At 37.7% G+C, this 27439-nt stretch overlaps 1 long non-coding RNA gene and 1 pseudogene across 2 annotated transcripts in view; one reads left to right on the top strand and one right to left on the bottom strand.

Moving 5' to 3' along the window:
• LOC145935756 (uncharacterized) overlaps positions 1–27439 on the bottom strand; it is a 126691-nt gene that overhangs the window by 64349 nt on the left and 34903 nt on the right. Inside the window, exons 3-4 of the long non-coding RNA XR_014425271.1 lie at positions 15353–15539; positions 15216–15257 (exon numbers count right to left, since the gene is read on the bottom strand). This is a non-coding gene — a long non-coding RNA (uncharacterized LOC145935756). The remainder of the gene's footprint in view (positions 1–15215; positions 15258–15352; positions 15540–27439) is intronic.
• LOC145935754 (zwei Ig domain protein zig-8-like) overlaps positions 1–27439 on the top strand; it is a 46945-nt pseudogene that overhangs the window by 14140 nt on the left and 5366 nt on the right. The window contains exons 2-3 of the transcript XR_014425267.1: positions 9565–9731; positions 12978–13191. The product of XR_014425267.1 is annotated as a zwei Ig domain protein zig-8-like (transcript). The remainder of the gene's footprint in view (positions 1–9564; positions 9732–12977; positions 13192–27439) is intronic.

The following is a 27439-nucleotide window of genomic DNA, read 5'->3' as shown; positions in this document are numbered from 1 at the left end:
ATTTTGCGCGTAAGGTATCCCCAAGGCGCGCAAGAGGGCCCGGGAGCAATTTCATATTAATATCAGCCCCTCTGTCTTCAGAGGCTGTCTCGGCAAGCGACGTCACCTTCGTCGTCGGTTTGATTCAATCAAGCTCGGCCCTTTTCTAGATTACTTGTCGGCACTTTATGGCGCACAAAAAGCCGTACCTTGTTCGTTTCAAGCACACGGAACGAACGCTGGGTCAATAATCTTTGACCAACAAGCTCTCTTCTTCCCCTTTCGGAGAGATACACCTCTTTTTATTTTGCTCGGCTACATCGCTATGACATTTCGGTATTTTAGAAACGTCGCTTATACTTTCGCAAAGTCGTGCCTGCCTTTAATGTATTTATCCGGCTCGAGGAGTTTTCAACGTGACATCAAGTCACGGAGCTTCATATTGAATAACACGATGATGGACCTTAAAAATAGAGGAGTACCGATGTAATATTGTTTATTATTATGAGCGAGAAAATTTCACGTAGAGAGAGAGAGAGAGAGAGGGAGAGATCTATAGGTAGGTTCAAACGATAATAAATTTCGTGCTTTATCGGAACGTTATTAAAATGCAGACGAAGCATGTAATAGCGTTTTATTAGCAGGTGTGCAAACATTGTTTGCAATGTCATCTAATAAATTACTTTGAGTACGAAATAAGAATAGAGAGAATATTAGAATAATAAAAAAGTATTGTCTTTTTTCTAATAATATTCATATATTATTCAATTAATATTATAATATTATTAATATTAATATTAGAATATTATTCAAAAAAATCTAACACATACATTACAGTATAAAATTAAAGAAAACATATAATTAATTGTAATTAAAAAATAAAAGCTAACGAAATTCAACGAAATTCAATTTAAAAATTTATCTCATTGCATTGACAGTATTTAAGTAGTAAAAGTCACCGCACGCGCGACAGACTGTTAGGTCGAAAACACGGCAGGCTGTCTGCCGCTACGCGAGATTGTCTGAAATCTTGTTTTATCCAAAACTCTGGTCATTAAACATGCGATAATTCAAGCGGGATAATGCACTCGTGCGGCAATTCCGCCGACTGCAATTCTACGCGTGTTGAACGCCCTTTGGTCCCCGCCGCCGCCGGCATCTCCGGCAAGAAGAAGCCGGAATAATTCACCAAGTGTTCTCCACCTTTGTGAAGTGTAATGTAGAATAATGTTTTACACTATTGCGGCTCACTCTCGTGTCGAGTCGCGGCCGCGGGGATGAAATGAATTTTGCAACGTAAGGGAGCTCGCGCACACTTCATCCATCACGCGCCTTTTTGTCCCCTTTTTGTAAAAATGGCGTAACGCCAATACACCCACGTAAATGCAGAAACGCCGTATATTAAAATATACTCGGTACAAACAAAAGGAACGTTAACATTTCTTGCTCATATTGTTTTTTTCATTCTAATTTTTTTCAAACATCCTTAAAGTCTCCCGTGCGTATTATATAATGATTACATAAGGAAAGAAAAGAAAATTTTTCAGACAATCACATTATGAATTTTAGAATAATAACAATAACATTAAAATTAATAACATTAAATAAATCTAATCATTAATAAATAATTATATAGCAACGATAAAAACCACTTTTATAAAAACATATCTCTGTTATTTTACATTTGTTTTAAGTTAATGTGGAAGAATAGTTTAAAATTATTACGCTTGAGCCATTAATTGTGACAAATACAATTAATATAGTAATGTACATCACGAGTGGAATGTATGGCATGGTAATGGCACCAATAAGGATTATATACCAAAGGAGCGAAACGTGAAGCAAATATCGAACAGCTCGCAAGAACGCCTGACAATTTTCCACACGCCCGATATCTTATATTTTCTTCCTTATGTCTTCGCGTACTTCGTCGCTTTTCCATCGATATCGATGTCTTCCTTTTCTTTTCGTCTAAACCCCCTCGACCCCGTTCCATGTTCGACCACGACGTGGGTAAAACTTTTAGAACCGCGAGTTAACTCTTTTGAGACCGTCTGTCTAGCTGCATTGCAGCCTGTAAGATATTAAGTTGCTTTTTTATGTTTGTCATAAGTTTAAAAAAAATGCGCAGAATAAAACTTTGCGATTTTTACATAGCGCAATTTCCTCCTTGTGTAGTATCTACATATGTTACGTGGTAAAGTTATAAAGTTATATCATTACATTTGAATTGTCTGTGTGTCACATTTTCTTTTGCTATTTTTATAAAGTTTCTCTATTTACTGGAAATAGACTTCAACTAAAATATGTAAAGTATTTCACACATAACAATAACTTCTTATTATCATTAATTGCAAATTGAAAATCCTAATAGTATTAATATAATTTAATTATAATAAAAGTAAAAAATATAAAATAAGAAAATTATTCCTTAATTAATTTTAACATAATAAAATATAATAAAAATAATATAAATATATGTATTAACAAAATTATTTCTTAATTATTTTCACAACTTTATCATGATTTTAATTTCCACTAAAGTTTAGTAAATGTAGTTTTGCTATTTGTATTGTATTTTATTTAATAATAATAAAACAAAGAATTCGACGAAATTATGCATGCGAGAAGTAAAATTATTATTATGAGTCAGTTATTTTATAACCATTTCGCTCTGTTTCCATGGTCCTTTTTGTCATAACTATATTCTACTTCGCTGAGTATATATTCCCGAGTGTGATTTTGGGCTCTGCCCTTTCTCTCGTAAAACTAGGTTAAACCCAAACGGCTGCGCTGCGTTTAGCTCGAATAAAAAACAAAAAATCAAAAGAGAGAGAAAGAGAAAGAAAGAGGGAGAGAGAGAGAAAAAAGTGCAGTGCGACCGGCCCATATCCGTATGCACCATCAGGTCATTGCTTTTTAACTGCTCCGCGCGGCACATTGTTTCTTCCTCTCTTCGCAAAAACGCGCAGAGAGTGATATCGTCGACGGTAATACCTCGTTGGTATTCTAAGAGATTAAGAGAAGGCGTCGTAATTGTTATGGATAACGCTAGAACGCCACCGTTATTTCGCGCGCGATAAAGCACCTATTACGCTATATATAGTATATCTCCAAATTATGGATTATCGCTCGGGCAAAGTTTCATCATCAAAGTTTCACGACGTGTTACGAGAGAAGAACTACGAGTCGAGAGAGAGAGTATAATACGCTACGTAATATTAATGTAATCGTAGTTGTACCTAATAGCCGGAGATCGCGGTTTACTTTAGGTACTTCTCGATCGACCGCGTTTCGAAAAGCCACAGAACTCGCTGTTGAAATTTCGCTTAGCATCGCACGCGAGAATCTCTCGCGCGATTTCGAATGTTCTTAACAGTGGGAATAAAAAAAATTCGCCGAGTTACTACTACGTAGGAAAAGTTCGCGCCGTGTTAAGCGCGAACCTGCCGTCTGGTATTATTCCCAGCCAGAGAAAACGAAACGTAAATGTGTGTGGTTTCGTAAACAGTCGACGCGCGCTATCCCGGTGCATTTATACTTGCATTTTATTTGCATTTTACTGTTAGTACGCTGCAGACTGCAGGAAATAGCGAGAAGCTGCGGACGATGTTGTCGCTTCGGACGCTGCTAGGAGCAGGACGAGAACAATGACAAGGACGAAGATGACAACGATAAGAAGTAGAAACGACGACAGCGTACGGTCGACCCCACTTTCGCGTTTATTCGTAGACGCTCGTAGAAACACGCGAAGGACACACGGATAGAAACACCCTTGACGTGGTGCAAGATGCAATGCGACCCTACGGCTAAACAGCGGACGGTATCTCGATGCAAGGATTACGATAATATCCGCGAGGCTCGAATTTGAGAGCGGTCGCGGCGCACGAACGTGAAATTGGATCGCCACTGGCGTTCCTACCCTGAAAAGAACGTATCGATTCTCGATGTTGCTGCTACGGAGAAACTTTATCGGAACTGTATTTTGAGAAACCATGGGAGGAATGGTTAGAATAGTTTCGCTATTTTCTCTCAAACTTTTTTCTCGCTTTTTATTGGAACAAGGTATCCACTATGTGTCAATGAAAAATGGCGCTGAGAGAAAATAGTGTTTAGGGAAACGCGTACTTTTTATAAATAAAATCTCGCTTTTTATAAATAAAAGGTGTTTCTTAAATCATTCAATGATTTGGTAAGAGAACGAGAAGAAATAATCTTAGGTAGTAATTCCTATTTGGAGCAATATGCTTCAGCGCCTTAGAACCAAAGAAGATCTAAATAATTTCCCTGATATGCCATGCTGCACATAGCTTCAGCTTGCTAGAAGTCTAATGAAATTCCATAGCATACTGTGCAATTTCGCACATTAATTGACATCAAACCACTCCAGTTGCAGTAATGTCACTATTTTCATCCATCTTTTAGAGTTATTCGCGTGAATCGTTTAAAAATAATCATCCTATAATTATTATAATTATAACTATTACAATTTTCTATATTATATATGTCTATATATATATATATCCAGTAAGATCATCATATATATATTCTCAAAGAGCAGAAGCACAATTGTATCATCTCTATTGCACACTTGTCATTCTTCGTCAAACAGTTCTTTGCAAAAATCCATTCTTCTCGCAACTTGACTCTGCGAAATCCCCGATAAAACCCTTCTTCACGTTTTTTTTTTTTTTCAGAAATCAAAAATTTTATTATGTTTGCCATATATGCGTCACCGCGTGAGTAACTCGAGGATATTTTATAGACAGCAAAAGTCGATATTCATGGTGTTACCGTGGCGGAATCGCGCGAGATTCGCAAGTAGCATTCACTCGTAATGCATTCTTCGCGTGCCCGGTTTCCCCTAAAATGCACACGAGCCGGTGAGGACAGGGGTAGGAGTAGGGGGAGGGGATGATGTATCCATCAACCTCGATCGTCGACGTCTGTTTTCGCAGAATTTCTGCTGTACTTTCGAGGTTTTCGAATGTATGTACGTACATACATTCCGGACATTTCCTCGTACTTCGAGACCTCGAGCTCTACGACTTTTCCGTCTAGCCGCGCTTTTCCCATCGCTTTTCCTCGCCGACTCACGAGAGAAGAGAAAACGTAATTCCCGAGCGGTCCGCCAAGTCGTTCAACGACTTCTTTCAACGACAGTTTCTTCTTCCTCGATAATCTTTCATGATATAGCCCGCCAAGTAGTTTACAGATCTTCGCTAGTCGACTGCGTGCAATCCGTTTAAGTTTCAAACAATGCTGAAGTAATATTGTATGCCATAACGCTTCTAAAAAATATTTCGCAAGTCCATATATTGTTGATAATAAAATCTCGTTATTACATTATTTTTTAAAGTTTTCTTAAAAATTTTAGACAGGTAACAGTCTCTCATTGATATATTACTTTAAAAAGCTTTGTATAATATAATAATATATAGCATATGATTTTATTAATCGCATTTATATGATTCTCGTTGATCTGTAAAACATTTTTATTTCACTGTCATAACTGCCATAAACTTCGTAATCTCTTGGTAAACGTCTTGAAAAGAACGTCATCCTTTCTCTCGGAATGTTATACTTTGTCACGGGACATTCGATGTATTCGATGTATGTTTTGCTAACATCTTCCTAGATGATGCTCTATTGTACCCGAAGCTGCACGTCTCTGACTTCTCCATTTTGCCTTTCACTTCTTGCTCGTTTTTCCAACCACCTTTACTCTGCTCCAACCTTTCGTCCTAGTTGTTTGAACAACGAGGGGTGGATATTATTCCCGCGAGATCTTTCTAGTCGTCTTACGACTTTTTTCGAGGAGTAGTCTCCTTTCCAGGATGAAGCGTGGTACTGGACGAGATACTTTTTGCTAAATCTTTCCTGCGATATTTAATATCGAAAATGATTCGAGTCGAGAATTTAAATGGCGAATTAAAATTCTTCTTTTACATTAAGACTATACACTTCTCTTTTACCAGAAATACATATTAAAACTCAAAAATTCAATTTTATATATTTTTATATATTATTTTATATATATACGACGAGGATGCATTTATTTATTTTATCAAATTACTATTATAACGGTAACATTGTTTATCAAGGTGCTAAATTGTTATTAGCTTAATTTAACAAATAATTTGTTTTTGCACTATAATTCTGTATAGCAGTTATTAATAATACATATATTGGACAAAGCAAATTATGCTTTTAAAGTAAATTATGCTTATAAATATCAAATTTGAAACAGACAAACAAAGATATACCTATAAAAATATATGTATAATTAGTAAATATTCTCTTTATTCTCGTTTTTATTTTTTTGCTTTTCTTTGTTGTATTTTTCAATCTTTTAACTTAATGCTTTTTCCAGCCAAACGTGCCAAGCATGCTTTAAAGACGATGCGAATATTATTTCAAAACAGCGCTGTTAGCCATCCTGAGAATATTGCTACAGGAGTTATTTTCTCTTTCACGAAATATATTACTTTAAATTTCAGATAATACACACAGGAAGCAGAAGTAGCTTCTTATAGCAAAATTTTACTAACTGTGCTTGGCAATGTGAGAATTTTATATTAAAAATTGCCCTTCCTTTAACCATTTTGGTTGGCTGTAATCAAAATGCATAATAACAAATGACGCGCATTTTATATAAGCGTTATATAATCATATAATAAAAATATATAATAAAATAACGTTATATAAATATATAATAAAAAATTTCATTAAATTAAAAGTTTGGTGATTTCAACAATTTCGTGCGGATGTGACTTCTCTCGCTCGAATAATGAAGTCGCGTCAATACGTTTCACGACAAGAGCCATCTCGTCCTAGAGAAGGTTTTCCACTGTTGGCAGCCGAATCGTGTAGACTTCTCTTTCTAGCGGCAGGCAAGGCGTTTCTCACGAGGCGTCGCAGCCAAAGCGCATCGAGGGTTTCCAATTCGCGAAGTTGCCAACGCATAAGATGTAAATAATGTTTCGCCTCCGGTGCATTCCGCATGCATCGAAAATCCGGGAGAAACGAGCGTTGCGCGCATCCGTCGACTCCGATCGTCACTGTCAACGTCGGAACCGACAGTCTGGCACCGATACATCCATTTCCGGAATTTTCAACAGCATACCGGCTCGCAAGAATTTTCTCGCGACATATGTCTTTCGCGACGACGTTTCTCTCTCTTTTTCTTTTCATCTATCTTTTTCTCTTAAAGTACGCGGGGCACCCACTTTATTTTCCACTCGACCATTTTTCCCCTTTATTCGCCACCGGTTCCAACCAAGAGTTCCGGTTGTTTGAACAACGACGCGAATATTATTCCGCCGATTACGCACGATTTTTCCGGCTGGAAAGTGCTCACCGCGATTTTCGTCGCGCAGTCCCCCTATTGATTTTTTTTTCTGAGAATACATATATGTATATATACGGTCCAGGGCAAATGGTGTTTCTCCAAACTCTTCAGTGAGAGATATTCTCGAGCCGATGTTTTCACTCAAAGTTCCAGTGCCTTTCGGTTTTTCTATCTGATAAATTAAAAGATCAAAACGTTCTTATGTTTGGCGCGGAAGGATTTGGTAGCGTCACGTTTCGTGGAAGTGCGCAAAATGCAGGTTAATAACAATTTGCAAGATAATGCAGTTTTCTAAATAATTATTAAGATATTACTCTTGCTAGAACTTTTTTTTATATTAATTATAAATACTACATTTGTTATTTATTATATTCTAAAATTGTAAAAAGAGAACCAGGAAAGTAATCATCATACATTATCTATAACTATTATTATAAGTATAATTATAAAATATAATTTTGCATTTTAATTTTGTTAATATAATTTAATCACATAAAATTTAATCACAAGAGCAGAGTACTGTTTAAAAAATAATCTTTGTTAGAAACAAGAGTACCCCCTAAAAGCCTTTTAGCTTCGGAAAGATATATACAAGTGAAAATACTTTTATAGCAGCCCGAAACGGCAAGAGGGATACGAATAATTCAGCTGCTTGCTAAATCCCGGCTTTTGGCAAGTAAGATAGAAATGGAAGGGGTTAATTTGCGAGTTTCGTAGGATCCTCTCTTGAGGGCTCGCCAAGCTTATTACAGTAAATAGCTTAGACGAGGGTGCCCCGTTCGGCCTCCCTGTTCAGTTGGGCCTTTCATCTCGCAAAACTCATTTCTGCTTCTCTCTCTCTCTTTTTCTCTTTCTCTCTTTCTCTCTGGTACGGCCTAGAAGATAGGCGTAGAATCGTTATCACTTTATCAAAGTTGGACGCTGTGCTCGTTCCGACAGAAGAAAGTACTTTCAACCGATCGGTTTTTAACGTTTTAACAGTCGCGCGCAACGTATATTGTATTAAAGTACGAGACACCGAGCCGATTAAACTGTTGCTGTGCCGAGTGAAAAAGATCGTTCCGCCGTGAACGCGAACGAGAAACGCCCGCCTCTACGACATATTTAAAGCACACCGCGGTAATAGGATAGCGACACGACGAAAAGTGGATTGGAAATAAACCCTCTTAACCCCTGCTTTCTTCGAATAAATTCGTTGGAAATTACATTCACTGGGTGTTTTCTAATTTGATATTTCACTTATATATACATAGCTGTTTGCACACAAACATAGATTACTCAATGTAATTTAAACCTAATATTAGAAAAGCAAAAATTAAATAATAATTGACTACGAGCTGTTTGGCTTAATAAATCTTAAATATGAGATTCCGTTATTTTTGTGTGCGATATAATTGTACTTGATGTGTAATTTGAACGGAGAGAAAAAATTGAGTTAATTAAAGTTCATGTTAACAAGTCCGTTGAATTACATTTTCGCGGATTATTGGGGCGCGAAATTTTGGGAATAAATTTTGAGATTAGCGCATCCGAAAGGACAAGTCGATGCGACGCTTATATCGATCGGCCCAAGTCAGCTAAAATTCACTTTAAAGCGCGATTCTCCCTATCGTCAGCTCACGATGCCATCGAACTATCTCCGCCCAGGAAGCTCGTGATTTGAATAATAATCAGCAGACGCGCGGCACGTAAGCCACTAACATCTTTCATGCAAATAGACATGACTTCGCTCATCCACGCACGTATGCGTTCCCGCGATTGTGTGCTCGACACACTTTCACGATCCGCGAACACAGGAGACATATCCACCCGGACGCGGGATTGCATTTGCCGCAGTGCGGGGCGCGAGATATGTAGGTACGAGTTATTCAATGGAATATTTTTGAAACTTTGTTGCCTGTACGAGGAGATCGCACAGTCCTCCGATCGCATTATCGTGTGTCTCTCAATTTAAAATTTCTAGTACAAATGATATAAATGTACCAAGTGCGCGTAAAAACTTTATTCTGCCGGTCTGTTTTTTTTTTTTTTTTTTTTTTCCCAATCTAACAAGATGTCTTTTCTTATGAAATGGCAGATAAGATAGATCAAGATTTAAAAAAAATTATTATACAATAATATATTATAACATTTTTAACAGTCCTGTTTATTCGAAATATTTTGTGTCCACTCTTGCATTCACGAGAATTTTTTTATAAGAATATTGTGAGAAAATCGAAATGGTTTTTTTTTAGAAAGCATCGCGTACGAATCGCACGTTTCCATGGTGGATGCCTTCCAAGAACGCATAATGCCGGAAATTGGTCCATACTTCGACAACACAATGCAGTCTAGCATCACTGGGTTGGCCGGAGATACTGTTCAACTGGGATGCAGAGTAAAGAATCTTGGAAATAGAACGGTGAGTCTAGAATAAGTATTCTATTTTTAGAAATATTAAATCTTGTGTAACATTATGAATGCGGAGAGAGAGAGAGAGAGAGAGTGATGTGTGAAAGAACGAATTAGAGAAACTCAAACGATATAATTACAATCGAATAACATAATTACGATGAAATAATTACACAATCACGGAGAATTAATGCGATAAATTGCATATCGTGTCGGCGTATTGGAATTACCGGTTCGCTTACTACGGAATTACGTATCTCTCAGAGAGCATCAAATCTTAAGCCTTACAAGTAGCAGCTCAGATTTCGACACGGGATATCGGCAGGTGAACGCAACCACTGACACGCCGTGAACAACGCGAGATAGGCTTGCCGGAGTTAATGCAAGAGATTCGGGAACGCGGAGGCGGCCAGCATCGACAACATTATTGAGATGCCGAGCGAACTGTATCTCCCGTTTGCGGAATTAACAGTAAATTACAGGATGAAGATGCAACGAATGTTGCGAACGATGATGTTTACATCGTAATTTGTTGATGGGAGGAAAAAGAGAACGAGGGAACGGCGGAATCTCTCAGCGAATTAACTAGGAACGAAACATCCGCGGTATTATTCCAGTTATGTAATTATCGCCGCGATTTTCCCTCGTAATACTGCAAACATCAGGATCCCAAGTTTATCTTGGACTTTCGTCGTTGATTAAATTAAACCGGCTTCGTCGCCCGCGTCGTAGGACAAATTTTTTTTTCGCTCTCACGGTTAAATCAGGGCTTCTAATAGGTCGGTGAATTAACTTGAGGACGGACACGAATCCTCGGAGAATTTATCTTTCACTCCAGAACCTTCGGGCGTCCTCGACCTCGAATATCAACGGTTCGAGGATTATCGTAACGCTTAAGTAGAAAAGCACGATCTTTGTCAGACTGCGTCTTCAAAGACGCAGGGCTCCGTTGGGAAGTCACAGTTTTAATCCCGGAGCTCATCTCTATGCAAAGCTCGGTCCTTGCGTTTATGTTTTAGCCGCAACTACGTGTGTATCGTCTAATATATTTCGTTGATATCCACGCCTTTATTTGTAAAGATGCGGGCGCGCAAGTTGAAAAAAAAGTGTAACGCGATTTTCAATCGCACGTTCCATTAAAATGGATGGATTTTGACGATGATATCGTATTAATGTGATACCAGTGTGTTATGGAAATATATACGAGCGTATCTTTATATACACGCACACACATAAGCGCGTATAAATTAATGTTGCGAGGGAATGTCGATGAAATTGCGGTTGCTCGGTCGGACGAAATTACGTTCCTAACTCGTGTGAAAACGCTGGAATATGAAGAAGTCGAAAACGATGAAGTTACGTGAAAAAGTAGCAGGCGGTTTGCCACGAAAGAGAGAAGTGGCAAGAATAAGCGCGACTTTAGGCATGATATTAACTCTGGAAGTCGGTTGCGCGCGATATGCAAAAAGATTCGAGAAAGAAAGGTGCAGCAATCGTCGTTATGGCAGCCACGGTGTGCGCGCGTTCATGGATTTTATCTATATTCGCATATTTTCACAGAAGCTCGGGTATATACTTTCTCTCTTTCTTGTGTACTTGCGCGCGCGAACGCGTATTGTAAATTTTATTACGTGAAAAAGTTTCCCCGGAACACCCGGCAACCGGAATAGGACGATTGCTCCTTTTTTGCGAGAAGCATATTAACTACGACATCGGAACATTCGAGCGATAATCGTATTAAACCGAGGGAGAGCTCTTGTGCAGTTTATATTTCCGATTATATTCAAGCGCAAATGTGCATCGTGAGTTTCGACCTAGATTTCCATCAACGCCGTGATGATTTATCGCGCGATGTATTACAATGCAGGATGGAAAATTATACGCCGTTTCCATAAGTATTAATTAAATTAATAAAGCTTTAACTCTGAGTCTTTTCTGTCGCCATATATTTATAAAGGGATAGAGATTCACTTACATAACGCAGCTGGCATTAATTAATGAGAATGAATCTGAAATATTTTGAATGCAGATATTTAGACAAAGGTAGATTACTAAATATTAAATGAATCACAAATTAGTATACAATAATATAAATTTACAGAGATAAGGTTAATTAACTAGAACTGAAATTATCTGCTTCCGTGGTTAGTTTTGCATAAATAAATGCTGGATATCTCGCGATGCGAAAATCAGCCGGCGATATTGTTTCCGGTTTAGCCATTGGGAGATATTACAGCCAGGTACGGTTTAATGAATATGACTATGGTTCTCGTTAACATTCACACACACAGATATCATCCGTATGGCCGAATTATGCGCAGTTTGAAGACTTGTGTAATGTGTTAACTGGTAGTAGGAAAAATCCCATTTAAGTTATTAAAGTGCCAGGGATCGTCGTTACGGCGCAATTTCCGACACGTGGGTGAATTGCGCTGATTATGGATGTTATGACGGCTCCGAATCATCGGTTGGATTCCACTTTAATTAACGGCATCGAGAACTTTCCGGCATCATCCGAACTTGGCAAATATCACTTTGACACCCTCCCTTATCCGAAGTTCGTTCGCATTACCGTTATCAGATTGCTGTAGGCGACATAATCTCGTGGAGATCGACACTGTCAGATATATTTTGACGCAATTGATAATAGTAATTTAATATCATTTAACGATTTTTAAATTACGTGATTAATATATTTAAAAAAAAATTTTTTTCACATACGTGGTTGAAGTTGAGATCGTATTTCATAATTTCTGGTGAGAATTAAATAGGCAAATTTGCGCGTCTATTCGCTTATAAATAATTGCAAAGTACGGGAGTCGTCGTTACGCGCCGAGATTGTAGTCATACATCACGGGGTTATATAGCATTAAACAAAGACATGAAGTATTCCAGCTGCGGCGAATCTACTGCACTCGTAAATTTCTCGGGGCTAGGAAAAGGGAGAGTATAAAGTTTTATCGTCCAATCTTACGAGCAACAGGGCGTGAGGAGCGATGATAGTTATAGCAATACGGGGCTCGCGGTAACTCAAGATTTCTGCATTTAGATTGCAGAAACCACACGACATGTGTCTGCTAATCTATTGTTAAATACTTTAATGTATTTGTAATAATATTTGAAGCACACTCGTAATCATCACATGCTTTTTCATTTGCGACATTACAAAAGAATCTAAAATGATACTTTTGAAAGATAAAATATTTGAAGGCATTAATTAATAAAAAAAATAATCGATGTTTCATTGCTTGTTTAGGTTTCGTGGGTGAGGCATCGTGATATCCATTTGCTGACAGTTGGCACTTACACTTACACGAGCGATCAGCGTTTCGAAGCGATGCATAATAAACTTCGTACGGATGAATGGATTCTCAGAATACGATACCCGCAGCGAAAAGATTCCGGTATCTACGAGTGCCAAATATCCACCACCCCGCCCATCGGTCATCCTGTTCAGCTTATTATAGTCGGTAAGTCACGACTGCTTTATAGAAAATGAACGAGCGATAATTTCAACGATAATAGAGATGTATGAGAATTTGCATCATAATTCAGCGATTATCCAGTCTGACGAATATAGCGGCTAGGTGAGCCGAGACTTATCATCAGAATATATTTTAAATAACGTTTTACTTTTTATTGATAAAACAGAAATTATCTCAATATAAATACGAAAAGAGTTTACAAGAAACGCGAGATAAAAAAAGCGAGTAAACAACTTCTAGATAATTTTAGGCACTATTTATTAGTTTAAAATTAAACGTTTCGGTTCCACTTTGGACCATTTTTAGTAACTGTGTGTGTGTGTATAACAAAAATAGAAACATACAAATGTTTTTTAATTGTAAATGTTGTTGGCCGCGTTAAATTAATATTCTTCGCAATAAACATTGATTAAATATTGACTATGTCATCAGACATTAAAAGTACACCGATGCATAAAGAAGGATATTATTAACTTGTCTATTTTCTCCATTTGCAAACAAAATTCGATTTTCTTTGTTTTAAATAATTCGTGCGATTGATGTAACATTCTCGCATCATCTCCGAATAGTATTTAAGATATCTTAAAAATGATTCCAATGATTTAATTATATGATTATAAACGTCTTTATATAAATCAATAAATCTAGAAAAGCATTTCTCGAAGGAATTAAATTACTTAGCAAATATCGAACGCGTACATTATTGATAAAAACTTGTCAAATCTTTGAATAGCTATTTTATTTAATCTCGCAATTTGGAAATCCATGTTTAGTTCTACGCGCATCCATAAATTTATCATCATTAATCAAATAGATTGCGACGATATTCTTGTAAGTTTTTTATCGAGTCATGTCTGAATAATTCAAGCGGCGTGAAAGTGGTTGAGGAAAAAACGCAGAATCTCGTAACTTTTGATTCAAACTTTGCTAGCCATTTTAAGTGTTGAAAAGAGCAAAAGGCCGTGGCACGTGGCGGAAGTTACAAGTTAGTAGGCCTCGTGGGAATCGCCAGATGATCGAGAGAATTATAAATCAATGCGGGGAAGTTCCTTCGGGAAAAAAATTACTAACGACGCGTGTAGCAGACAAACGTGGACATTGTCTACGATCTATGAAATTGAGCAATCGCACTCATACGTGCGTAACATGTGAAAAAAGTAAAAGTTCCACGATTCGTAAAAGATAAATGTATGTACATTTGGCGCATATGGATCTTGAGAAAAAGCAAATAAAAATTATTCTATTCATATCTACGTTATATATTGACTTTCTATGGAACGCGCTTTCTCGAGAAAGAATGGAATTTTCATTCTCTCTTTCTTCAAAGAAATCTGCTTTATTAAAGTACATAGATTAAGAAAATAATTGTGTGAAATAATTTTGAATGATTAAAATGCTATCTGTACAAAAGCGTAAAAACATGCCATTTAAAAAACTCGATTTAATTTAACAAAGAAACAATCCATATTTTCGCGAATAAAATGGATAAATAATGAATGTCTTTTTTGTAGCATCTGATTTTCTTTGATAAAATAATATGAATCAAATCGAAATCGAAATTATTGATCAAAATGTTCTTTCTTTGATTCGCCAAATCTTAAGTTACATAAAGTTCTATCGCGATTGGCCTTCGAGAGAAAACATTGTCAGAGACCTGCGGGCGTTTCGCGAACACGAGTCACGAAAGTGTCCAATTATCGCCAGGCTAATGAAGTCTTTTCCCCAAGAAAAAAGGCTGGGCTCAAGAAAGAAGAATCGATGGCTACTTTGCCAATCTACTTTCTTCTTGTCTGTCTACCATCCATCACAATGTCTTATTCCTTGCCCTGCTTCTAGCTTTTCTCCTCGTCTCCTCCGTTCAAGCTTGTCATTTTTTCGTTTCGTCAAATTCCCTGTGTTTTCTAACTTTCTTAGAAAAAAATTTCTAATCTTCCCTAACTTTTTAAGAACTATTTCGTGATTAAATAACAATCCTTTTTGAAATATAAAATAAACAATTTTTCACTCACCGATACGTGCAATAGCGGAGTTGTAGTACACAGCACATTGATCTGAAAACAAAATATTCAAATTATGTATATGCATATGTGTGTGTCGAATATCTCATAAACAATGCAGTTTAGAAAAAATGTTTTATTTTGCATACCTGATAGTTGCCCCGACGTCGCCCGATGCCTCCCCAGGCCTCCTCCTCCTCTCTTGGTCCATGGAAGCACTCGCGACACTCGCGAAAACACGAATAATTATCGCCCGACACTACACGGCACTCCCGACACGCGAAACTTTACACGGCACTCCCGACACGACGCGTGAAACGTGCTGTGTAATGTTACCTGTAACAAATAAAATACATACATATTAGAATAATCTTATTATTTCGCATTATAACATACACAATATAAATATGTAAGCTAGAATTAACGATAGATATATCCACGGATCGCAACACATTCGCGCGCGTGACAACAGATTAAGTTGGGTTATGTTGGCAAGAGATTTTGCATCAAATTTTTCGCGAAATATGCGTTTCGAACAATTACGACTACATATTAACGTTGAAATTATGATATGCGATTGATAAATATTACAATACAAAGATTAGAAATCGTTTCTAACGATTATGCTTACTAATTAATCACAGCGGGACGCAGCTCCAACTGCCTGATACTCGCGGCGTTTCGGTAATGGCCGAGGCTACAAACATCGGCAACTTCACTCTAATAACGCGCGCGCGATACTATATACATGACTTATAATATTAATAATTAATTAAAACTCGAAAGAGATTCGTTCGAAAAGATATAGCTTTAAAAGATATAGAAAGAAAAAATATTAATCAAGAATAAGATATTGTAACATATTATTTACAACGTATTACTATTTTATAACTTTTACCATATTATTATTTTAAAATTTAATTAGCAAATTATAACATACACAATATAAATATAAATAGGTAAGCTAGAATATTTAATTAGCAAATTTTATTAATATTTTTTGACAGAAATCAGCTGATTAAAGCGTTAATTTACAAATTAATTTTTAAAATAATATGTTGTAAAAATTAAAATAATATAATATGTATTAAATAATATGTTATATAATACTTTAAACTCGATTAATATTTTTCAGTTATCAACTGATTTCTGTCAAAAAATATTAATCGAGATTAAGATATTATAACATATTATTTACAACATATTACTATTAACATTTTTTAACATATTATTTTAAAATTTAATTAGCAAATTAACGCCCTAATCAGCTAATTTCTGTGAAAAAAAATTAATTGAGTTTAAACAAACTTTATATTATTTTTTAAAGAATATCATTTTTTTTACATAAAACCGAAGAATGACGCGCGCGTAGCGCGCATTTCTGTTGTTCTAGTAATGTAAATGGTACACTTTACAGAATATCAAATTCAAAAGGCGAATTCAATAAAAATACATAAATAATTTTCATTCTTTTTTCGATAACGATATTATTTTATATAATATTCAAGAAGATTGAAAGCTCTCTGACATTTCTCCAGTAAAAAAGAGATTTTTTAAGTTTCCGCAGTTTTCCGGTTAATTCTGCAATTTCCCTCATTATCTCCATCATTCTCGAGAAAAAGACATCTAAAGATAATTGCAGGGTAGCCAGGAATAAATGTTTAATTACCCGCTCTTGTTTGTACATCAAAGATATTTAATGTAAGATACGCGTACAATATAACGGCAATAATGATCGAAAAAGAAGGAGACAGATTACGTTTGAACGATTGATCGAGGTGACCCGATATACAGAGCTCTCTTTCTCTCCATCTTTGTCCATTTAATAAAGACGCCAAAGCGAACCAGACGACGCGCGGAGCGAATCGAAAAACAATAGTCGACCTTTCAGCGGCATTCCTGGCACGCGATGTCCGTGAAATTGTGGGGACAAATTGAGCCTTTCCGGGAGCGAACGATTCTTCTTCAACATTGCGCTCGTTCGCCGTTTCATCGCGAATCGCGATCCGCACTGACTGCCTGAAAAGGACCGATCAGACCGATCTCGCTTCTTTTGCGCGAGTCTTTTTTAACTGCTTCGTCTTTCTTTTCCTTTTTGGCCTCCGAACCGCGTCGGTGCTTCCCTGTCGCGATTGATGTCGTCGAGAGCTTACATCGTTTGACTTGAAAGCTCGATTTTTAAACGGCGCGACGTTTACCGTGAGAGGCAACGGGTAAAGAGACCATGTCAAAGTCTGCGAATGCTTGACGAAAAATTCAAGAAAATTCCAGTCGTGCTTACATCAATATTACGCGGTCTATATGCTATTTTCGCAAAACAATAAATGCGCGCCGCACGCATATTTATTTTGTATATTATTCGTCCGTTATTTGTACAGAAATTTCTTGATAAAAAAACAATTCCAGAAAAAAATTGATTTTTTATATTATTTATTTTTATACACCATTTGAAGTTGTTCTTTAAATTATTTCTAAAAATAATCCAGTATTTCCGGATACCGAAATGCAATACAAGTCACTTTTTGATTAGTAATATCAATTTTTCTCTTCAACGTCGTTTTCGAAGATCTCCATCCTGAATCTTCTTAATTGCAAGAGAGGAAAAGACGGCATTTATTCATTTTGACAACCTTCTTTAATCACTTGCGAGAGCAAGCGCGTTTGCCTCCATCATTTCTGTTATCAGTCGCATGGCGATCTATATCTACAACAAGCTCTCTGTCATCTGTATCGAGAAAAGCAACGGTTCGTTACAGATGCGAAGGTTGGACCGTTTATCGATGTTAACGGCCAGAAAGTCGTCTTTGTTGCCGATCACTTTTTTTTCATGTTAGTATTCCTTTTATCTCGGGATTGCTCACCGTTTCTCTTTATCTTCGTCTCTATCTTCCACTTCATTTTATTGCCATCTAGAAGAACAATAAAAGATATGAAAGTTTTATCTCTTCATTTACGTCTTTCTTTCTCTCTCACTCTCTCTTCCATCGAGTTTTTCTATTAGACCGCAAGATCATTTAATAACCAAATACAGACACTCGACACAAAGTGCTACGAGCAGTGCTTTCGTCAAAATACCTTAAATAATTCGCTCGATCCACAAATGAGTTATTTACATCCAGATCCAGTCCGGTTCTTATTAAGTCGTCAAGTATCAGCTTGAATGTACTGACAATGAGATGTTCATTTCGCGAAAGAGAAGAGACGAGTGTCGCAGTGTTCGCAATTTGCTCTCGTTACGTCTATTGAACGATTGTCAACTTACAGCGAGCGCGTCGGCGAAGGGCATAATGAATAATGAATAATGAATCATTTGCATCGAGAGTCACCGCGACGTTCGCCTATCGTCGACACATCTCAGCCATTAGTACGATCGTTTTATCATCCTTTCTTTTAATTCTTTTAGCATTTCCTTTGGCCGTTCTCAATCGATTGTGGAGGGTGAAAATTCAAAGGTGATTGAAACAAAGGACCTATAACGAATCATTCACATACGATCGATCGATTATTTATTTTTTCCGTAAAATAAAATATGTAATCCTTCGTAAGTCTTGTTTAATTTAATTTATTCCGCTTGAAGTATTGTATTTTGTCGACCGTGCAGTCATTTTCGCCAAAGTCACTCATCGTATCGTAAAGTTCCGTTTAATTCGTTCTTTTTTCACGGAGTTTGACTTTAATTAGAGACACTACTTTTTACTATGAGCTTACAACTAATTGTCGTGCGTGTTTTAATGTTCATTGGAGACGCTCTAGAAGGAAAAATCTTTAACGTGTAGACGAAGATACCACCAACTTACCATCGTCAAAAGGGGAAACGAAATAACATTTATTTTCCTTAAAGTCTCGCGTACAAAATTCATAAAATTTCGAAAATTTCACCAAACAGTCGCATAATTCTTTCTCTGCGCTATATAAGTTAGGAATGATGATACATCGAGCATCGTCTCCAATTTCAATTGTTATCCAAGTTTGGACGTTGCATTCTACTTTTCTTCTCTTGGCACTTGGTGAGGCAATAGCACTTTCGTCGTGAATCAATTTCGCGGCCGTCACGTACTCGGTCAAGTCGTTTCTCATTGACGTTAGCGGAAGTGAAAGAAAAAGGAGTCTTGAAACGTGGAGGAAGGACTCGGCGAGACGAGTGGGCAGTCCGCAGTTTTCGTTTGTCGCAAACGTGCATCGAAAGTTAAACCATGCACATGCAGCATAACGAATTTACGTTACCTTTAGTAACGTGTGGAAGTTTCTTAACCATTACTGAGTGGCCCGGCCAGCCAGCACATTAGACAGTTAATTAGTGTTCGCTAATTAGTTTTCGCGCAAATTAATGTCTTTTCGGCGAAGTCGCGCATTATCATATCATCGCGTACATGCGCAGATAAATGTCGTAAGATCAAACGTGTGTCGCAATATCGCGCTATATAATAACTATTGCTCAATATTTTACGACAAAAACATTTTGAATTGACTTTATTAATTAATGAACAGCGTACCTTGTTACGCGGAATTTCGAATATTCGTGAAGTGGACCCAATATTCTCTATATCGAGACGAAGCGCATTAAACTCATTATCGTCAGAATTCCAGCAAGTGGTATTAATAACTGGCAACGCGCGGTAATAATAATCGAGTATATTTCTTTACTAAATTTCCGCCGTACGGCCACCGAGTTCTCAAACGGCGAGAGACCGTCGTGCATTTATTGCGAGATAAGTGCTAGAAATTGCGGCGCCCGAGTATGCGAGGATCCTTTGAAAATTAAAGAGGCGACGGCGAATCCATTAAACGCAAATTTATCCGCCACCGTCCATTAAGAGGCGCGATTACCAAGATTATCATGAAGCGCTGTCGCATGAAACTCGGTAGAGAAATAAACGCAGTTATATCCTCGCGTCGTGCAGCTGCACTTCTCTCTCTATATTTCTGGTAGGTGGTCCCAAACGAAGAAAAACTCTTCAACTGGAAGGAGAGGTGCTTAAACAACGACCACCATGTTGAGAAAACGATCCATAAAGAATGCATATTACTCGCGCGAGTATATAATAATAGATGATGCCGGTAGCTTACTTGACTTAAATGACGCTCGTATACGTAATACCCTGTCTCGGCGAGTATTCAATTCGATAAACGAGGGAACTCGGTTTAGTTTATGTGTGTCTCAGAAACTTTGTTCCACTCTCTACCCACTCGCGAATTAATGCCATCCACGCCGGCCGGCAAATGCAAATATGGTTGATGGTGCTCCGTCGGTGACGAAGTAGTATATTCAATTTGTCAGAGTTTTGGGACGCTCCCCCGGTCGCGTAGTAGCTGCCGGTGGGTCAAACTACCCCTAGAAATTCTTCGTGCATACAGGCCCGGAGTGGGAACCCTGTGCAAATCATACGGCGGGATTAGGAAGTGAAATATATACGAGTGACGGGGGTGGTTCTTGGAGAAAACTGGATCAAGATAATCCTACGGCGATCTATATTCGTGTACTGTACAGCGAAACGGTGATCGCGAGTGCATCGGGGAGATTCGACTCTCGAGAGACGGTCATGAAATTCCGGATAGGAGGAGACATTTGCAAAATTTAATAGATAACGCTCTGAGTAGAGAGAGCGCACGAAATATTCCCTCTCCCTTCCCCCGATGTAGGACGGGAAAATACTTCATGTTGAATCTCTGAATCGACGATGCCGGTTCTTAATTGGTCCAGTGTGTACGACGCGTTAAATTATATATACTAATTGAAACGAAAGAGAATTATCTCTCTCTTATTTTGCGGAAACTCTCCTAGGAATACGAGCGACAATCGCTCTTGCTTTTCTTTCGGCGAAATATTCGTCAGCTTTACCGCTCGTTTGCGCTAGTTTGTTTGTTTGTCAGTGTTATACCGCGGCTTTCCTCGACTCTCTAGTAAGAGATATAAATTTCGCTCGGAATATTGTCTCTTCGTACGGTTTACCGCAAAGTACGCGTACACTATTTATCTCAATTTCAGCGTTCAAACAGAGACGAGCGCATCGATGAACGCCCGGCGTAAGGTAATTTTTGTCGCCGACGATAAAGTCGTGTTTATTGAATTCTTGCGGTTTTACGTCACTCTCTCGCCGGTGTCAAGCCTTTAATCCCGGATGCTGTGCTCTGCGCGCGAACGCTCCACACCACGGGATTGAAAACGCTTTAGAGTTTTGCTGGAAATTGCGCGATATGTCGCGATACTTTCTCATAAATATTAATAAGGGACTTGACAGGCTGCCAGACGCGAGTTTCGCGATAGAATGAGCGTATGAAATACGTATATTGTTATCTATGTATATCGTAGAAAAGGATATTACGATGCAAAACATCATAGTTTCATTTCATTACCGATTAAACACGCATTAGAGCGTGATAAACGTCAATGAATATTTTGTTCCGGCTAGAATTTCGAATGAGCGCGGTAGCTCGTCGCGCTAATGTTTAAGCGGTTTAATTAATGCGCGATGAAAAATATATATGTTTCCCTAACTGTTCTGCGTAACATTATAAAATATTCACCGGTAATTACACGAGGGGGTTAAAGGAATCGTTGCGAAAACCGCTATATCGTATCGCGCACACCTCAAACACGATCGTCGGTCCGCTCGTATTTCGCTCGCGCGCAAAAATAGCACGGTGCACTTAAGCAACGGACCGTAATTACAATGCCAAGCTGGCGGTAAGAGCGGAGGTCCAAGAGAGTATTGTTATCATGATGATCCGGTCGGCCTGTGTTACTTTGTAATTACAGGCCGCTCCGCAGCACGAGCTCCGGTCAGCTTGTAGTCATTGAAATTAAAGGTTTCGCATTTTCAACAGCGCCTCGTTAATTCGTCGCTGTGACGGTTTTCGTGCAATATTACTAATAAATCGTCCGACGCGCCGCGATACACATCTCGGCACTCGCCAGGTTGTATCGACAACACGATGATGTGTGTGATTGCGAAATAAGGGCGACGAAGGGCGAGAAGCGGGGAAGAATCAACCGCGATTTAATTGCTTACCCATCGGCATCCGTGCCGTCGACCGACCGCCTGAATATCGCTCTTTTTTCCGGTTCGTAAGTTCGAAACTAATTAAAAGTCGACCGTAGCTGGTAATTTCTCGTCCCAGGAGCAATCGATTTGCTCCGATCCTATTGACAACCCCTATTGACCCCTATTACATTCCGACTTTTTCTCATCGTTACGCAATAGAATTGTAGCCCAACTTGTTTCCCCAAGTCAATTTCATTAATTCGTAATAGGCGGTTAGACTTTAATAATAGTTTGTTAATTACACCATGATACTCTTTCAAGATTTTCAGAGATTACAATGGGGATTACTGGCGGCTTTAATGATAGTAGAATAAGTATAAAGATTCTTCTAATTGTTACCTATATGTACATGTGCATATGTACGATGTGGAGAGAGAGAGACCAGGAATCATTGCATAATTCTGTTTTCGTTGTTTCTTCGTGCATTCAAGCACAAATATGACAAGAATTTTGCAGGGAGAACAGAAATAAATACACCCACATTAAAATGGATAACTATCTATCATATAAGACAATAAACACAAATGATCGATCGTTCACGAAAAAGCAAAACTCATTTCTGAAACTCTGGACACGAAAATAACTTGTCAGTTCATGTGGTACGGCTTTTATGTGAATTATAGACTCGAAATATTACATGAAGTAATAATAAACTGTCACTTGTTCAAAAATTGCACCGTCACCGAGTGGATTTCATATTTTCGTTGGAAATTTTTACGAAATGTGAAATTCCATATTTCTAACTCTAGGAAAGTCATAACGATAAAAGCTTATATGACGATCAAGGAAAATCGAGAATATCCGTTATCGTTATAGTGGTATAATGGCGGTGCAATTTCTGGAAGATTGTTTAATTCGCTCTTCAATAATTCCTTTATTGTCATTCGTACGTTCGACAGTTAGGTCAACGTACATAGTTTTAAATATTAAAGATGTGTATGAGTATGAAAAATAAAATTCTCCAAGATCCCGCAATTTTTTTTATATCAAAATTTCAAATAAAGCACAGCTGTATTAAAACGGCCCATTTGCCGATATCAATTTTTCAAGAACCGTTATATTATGATAAAATACGCGGTCAAATCCACGAGCCGTAAATCGCACCTCCGTGCGAGGAGGAAAATTCATCCCCGCGTAATAACGGCGTTGAACTATTTCGAATATCCCGAGGATGGGAATATATCACCGCGCGAAAACTATTTGGCAGCGGTGTGAGCCACAATGATGATACCGATGACACTTTTATCGCACTAAAGGCAACACAATTCTACAGGCAATGATATTTTCGCGCTTTGATATCGTTATTCTTCCTCATTTCTCTGAAGAAACTAAAAAGAAACTATTCCACGCTTTATGCATATCAATATCATATATCAATTATTTTCTGTCACTTGTATATAGAATAAATATTACAATTATATAATATTGTTTGCATATAGTTTATAATTTAAATGACATTCTTTGATATTAATTATAATAATCAAATTATTTAGCAGTTTGATATTTTTAAATATTAATTATACGATATAGCTTATATTGTGTTATAGTGTGTGTATAATAATACTTGCGTCTATACATTATTAATATATTTATATATAATATAATATTTATTATAAATATAAATATTGCAAATAGATATAATCAATACTTTTAAAATATTAAATTAGTAATTTAATTTTTAATTAGTAACATATGTATATATATTATATATTAAACATATTAAATATCTTATTAAGTCAAGTAACGCAGTAGCGTCACGACACTAATTGTATATAAAAAGCTACTGGTCAACTATTTTTACGTATATCATCGAGACGCTATCAAGTTTATTCAGAATTAAAAGACAAAATTTAGAACTATTTTGGTTTTTATATTTATAAAATGTTAATTCTATACATAATAGCTTTTATGAAATAGCATTTGTAAAAATAACCATATGAAAAATAATCGATGCCACGATGCTACTGCATTGTTTGATATTTAGTAATTTAAAAACATTAAACATCTTGCAATATATATATATATATATATATATATATATATATATAATTAGCAATCGAATTTATTCTATCGATTCTCAATAAGCTATAATTAAAAAGAAAATATTTAATTATTCGATAAATTGAATAATTTTTAAAACTTTTATATAAATTTAAACAAAATCTTTAAATAGACACTTCTTTTATATTATGTAAAGATTTTATTTAAATTTGTTAAAGATGTTTATTAAAGATTTTATTTATAAAAGTTTAAAAAATTACTCAATTATCTAATAATGTATCTAATAATTAAATATTTTCTCTCTAATTATAGCTTTGTGAATCGAGACAATGAATTCGGTTGCCGAATAAACCATAACGTTCAATGATCGCGCTGGTTATCCTTATGCGTATAACAACGAGGCAATTCCTAGGGAAGCACTACTTAATCCGGTTTCGATAATCCTCTCATCGTCGTCTGTATATTCGTAGCGGCGCGATCGCGGATAGACGTTTCTCTCCTAGAAAATAGAGCAGGATTAACGGTTCGGAGCGGAGGTGTCGCGCACGGCCGGAATAAAGTTTCGTTAGCTCAATATCGCGCCGAATGATTTCCGATTCTGGCCGGTGGCCAAGCTCCTTCTGGTCGGTTTAGCTGAAATAAAGGATGCCATATTGAGAATTTGAGGAAAGTAATGCTTGGCCGGCCGTGCCGGACACCATTGTAAGCCGCACGCGGATTGCCGGGGGTCTGCTCGTGGACTGAAAACGCTATTCTGCGGGATTATCGCGGACGATAAAATCGGTACGTCCGTCGTCACGGTGGGGTATAACGCTTTCCGGGTTTGTTAGCTGATCGCGGTTTCAAAATAACCGCAAGCTTTTATCGAACGTTCCCGTTGGGATTGTTTTCGCGGTCGAGGGGGTTCGATGTATACCGCGGAACGTATCGCCCGATCAGTTCCATTGCTCGTATAGTTTTGCTCGAGTAAATTGCCGATAAAGACATCTGTAAAAAGCATTTATGGATGCAATGCCGCGATGATCGTACAATTGCGATTCTTGAAGCCGCGTGTCTCTTTCTGATCGATGAAAATGAATTTTATGAAAGTTTTTTTCTGTAAAATTGAACTGTATCTACTAGATATATAGAACGTATCGTAAAATTCAAACATTGTCCTTATTTGATCAAGATATAAGACTTTTAATTTTGCAGACAGATGTGCTTTTTTCCAAGGACGCAACTATTTCCTATAATTGTTCCATTCTCGTCACGAGATATAACACGATCATTCCCAATTCGAATTGGTAACTACGAAAGCAATTAGAATTCCTAATGATCGCAAGTGCGCTTAAGTAAGTGCCAGTAACAACGCATTATTAGAGTATAGATACTCGAGCAGCTTTTCTCCTGGGGGCCGAAACTTGAAGCAGCTATTCTAGTTAAGAATCTCACCATTACCATCGCCTTTTGTGTAAATGGCTCTTGTTCGGTAGTTGAACGGTAGTTCCCTTATGAACGTGGCGCTTGCGCTACGGGGAGTATCGTAATGCAGGTGAGCACCCTGGTTCATGTTCGAAAACACATTCTGATTGCGTTAGTGTTCAACGATTAAAGCGGAAGTGTCGAGCTATCTCGCATTGTCGATAAAACATTAATCCATAAAATATATATGCACGTATTTGGAATATAATAATATCATCTACTAAACATGACGGTATCTTATCTATCAAATTTAATAATTTATCTGTAATGCGTCGATTGCAAATATCGGGTAGGATGATATAAAGATAATGTCACACATATTTGAAAACAATGAAATGCAGCAGCAGGACTTAACGCAACTGCAGTGTAATCTCCCGAACAATTATTTACTTCACCGCATTCGGACTGCGGGAGATATATTCCCTTATCGCCGTTTTATCCTTCCGTAAATGACGCGTCTATCGGGCACAATCGCACGCAACGCTCCGTCGGTGACATACTGGCGAGTGATGCGCAATCAGTATGACGCGACGTCGGATATGCACGCGTGTCGTGCATACGTACACTGTATACCTGGACACATGACATTCCCGGACGCAGTGGTCGGTGTCCACGCGGCTGCCATCGATCGCTGCATTCGAGCGCAATCAATTGCTATCGGCAATGGCGCGAATGAAAGATCATTATCGGCATAGGAATGCCGGACACAAAGGGACAGGCGGGCCCAATGGCGACTCTCACTCCTGACGATATGGCGCGTAACATATAAGGTCCATAGTTCGTGTAACTGTGATTGTTCGGCTTCCTCTCTTTGTCTCTCTGTCTCGTCTCTCTCTTTCTCTCTTTGCTCTGCTTTCTCATTCCCTCTACCTTCATGCACAGCCGGCAGTAATACATTCGATGGTTACACACACGGACTTGTCCCGCCGCTAACTTATCCCTCGATATACCGTCAGCTGCGTCTGTCTGTCAGATTAATGTCCTTGATCATTACAAACGTATGGACATCGGTCTCGAGTGGTACTAGGAAAAATAATCCGTCACTGCGTACCTGAAATGCAGTTGCCTCACTGTCGACGTAATTTATCGACCATTTGTGTTTTACGTCGAAAAAACTGGTATTGAAGAAAATTAACGCATTATATAGCGAACTGCATAGTCTGTGAAATAATACGTGCGATCTATTTAAAACAATGGGACAATAATAATATAATTAACACGGATTATTAAAAAATAAAACAAATATATTATAAAATAGTAAGTGTCATATAGATCATATGAAATGTGTATCATATGTTTATCTCTAAATCGCGAAACAGAATAAGCCACCTTTTTTTTATTCGATGCCGAACAAGCAATCTGGTGACGATACAGGAGCGATAATATTATCGGATGACCCACAATTTTCTTTCGGGAGGGGAAACTCTCGTTCTTATCTGAACCGTATTTCGCAGAGGAAGCATCGATTCACTATCTCCCACACTTGTTAGATTTTTTGCGGGAAACACGATAGTGCGGTGATTCAATTGCGGACGAAGTCGCGGTCAGGCCACCTACGTGGTCCACCCTCGATTTATCTCTACTTTCCATTCAAGGGTGAAGCGACGCAGTAATCGGTCAAAGATGAATCGATGGCTCGGTTAAAGATGAGCCAGCCGGTTCAAATTCATCTTCTTCCAAAATTTCGGAATATTCCGCCGGCGTGGCATAGATATCTATACGCTAGCA

Source organism: Prenolepis imparis, unplaced genomic scaffold (genome assembly GCF_030444845.1).
Source record: "Prenolepis imparis isolate NDT839.2.m4 unplaced genomic scaffold, iyPreImpa1.0 SCAF_4, whole genome shotgun sequence".
Lineage (NCBI taxonomy): Eukaryota > Metazoa > Arthropoda > Insecta > Hymenoptera > Formicidae > Prenolepis > Prenolepis imparis.
The sequence above is the reverse complement of the archived record's forward strand: the minus strand, read 5'-3'. Positions and strand labels throughout refer to the sequence as shown.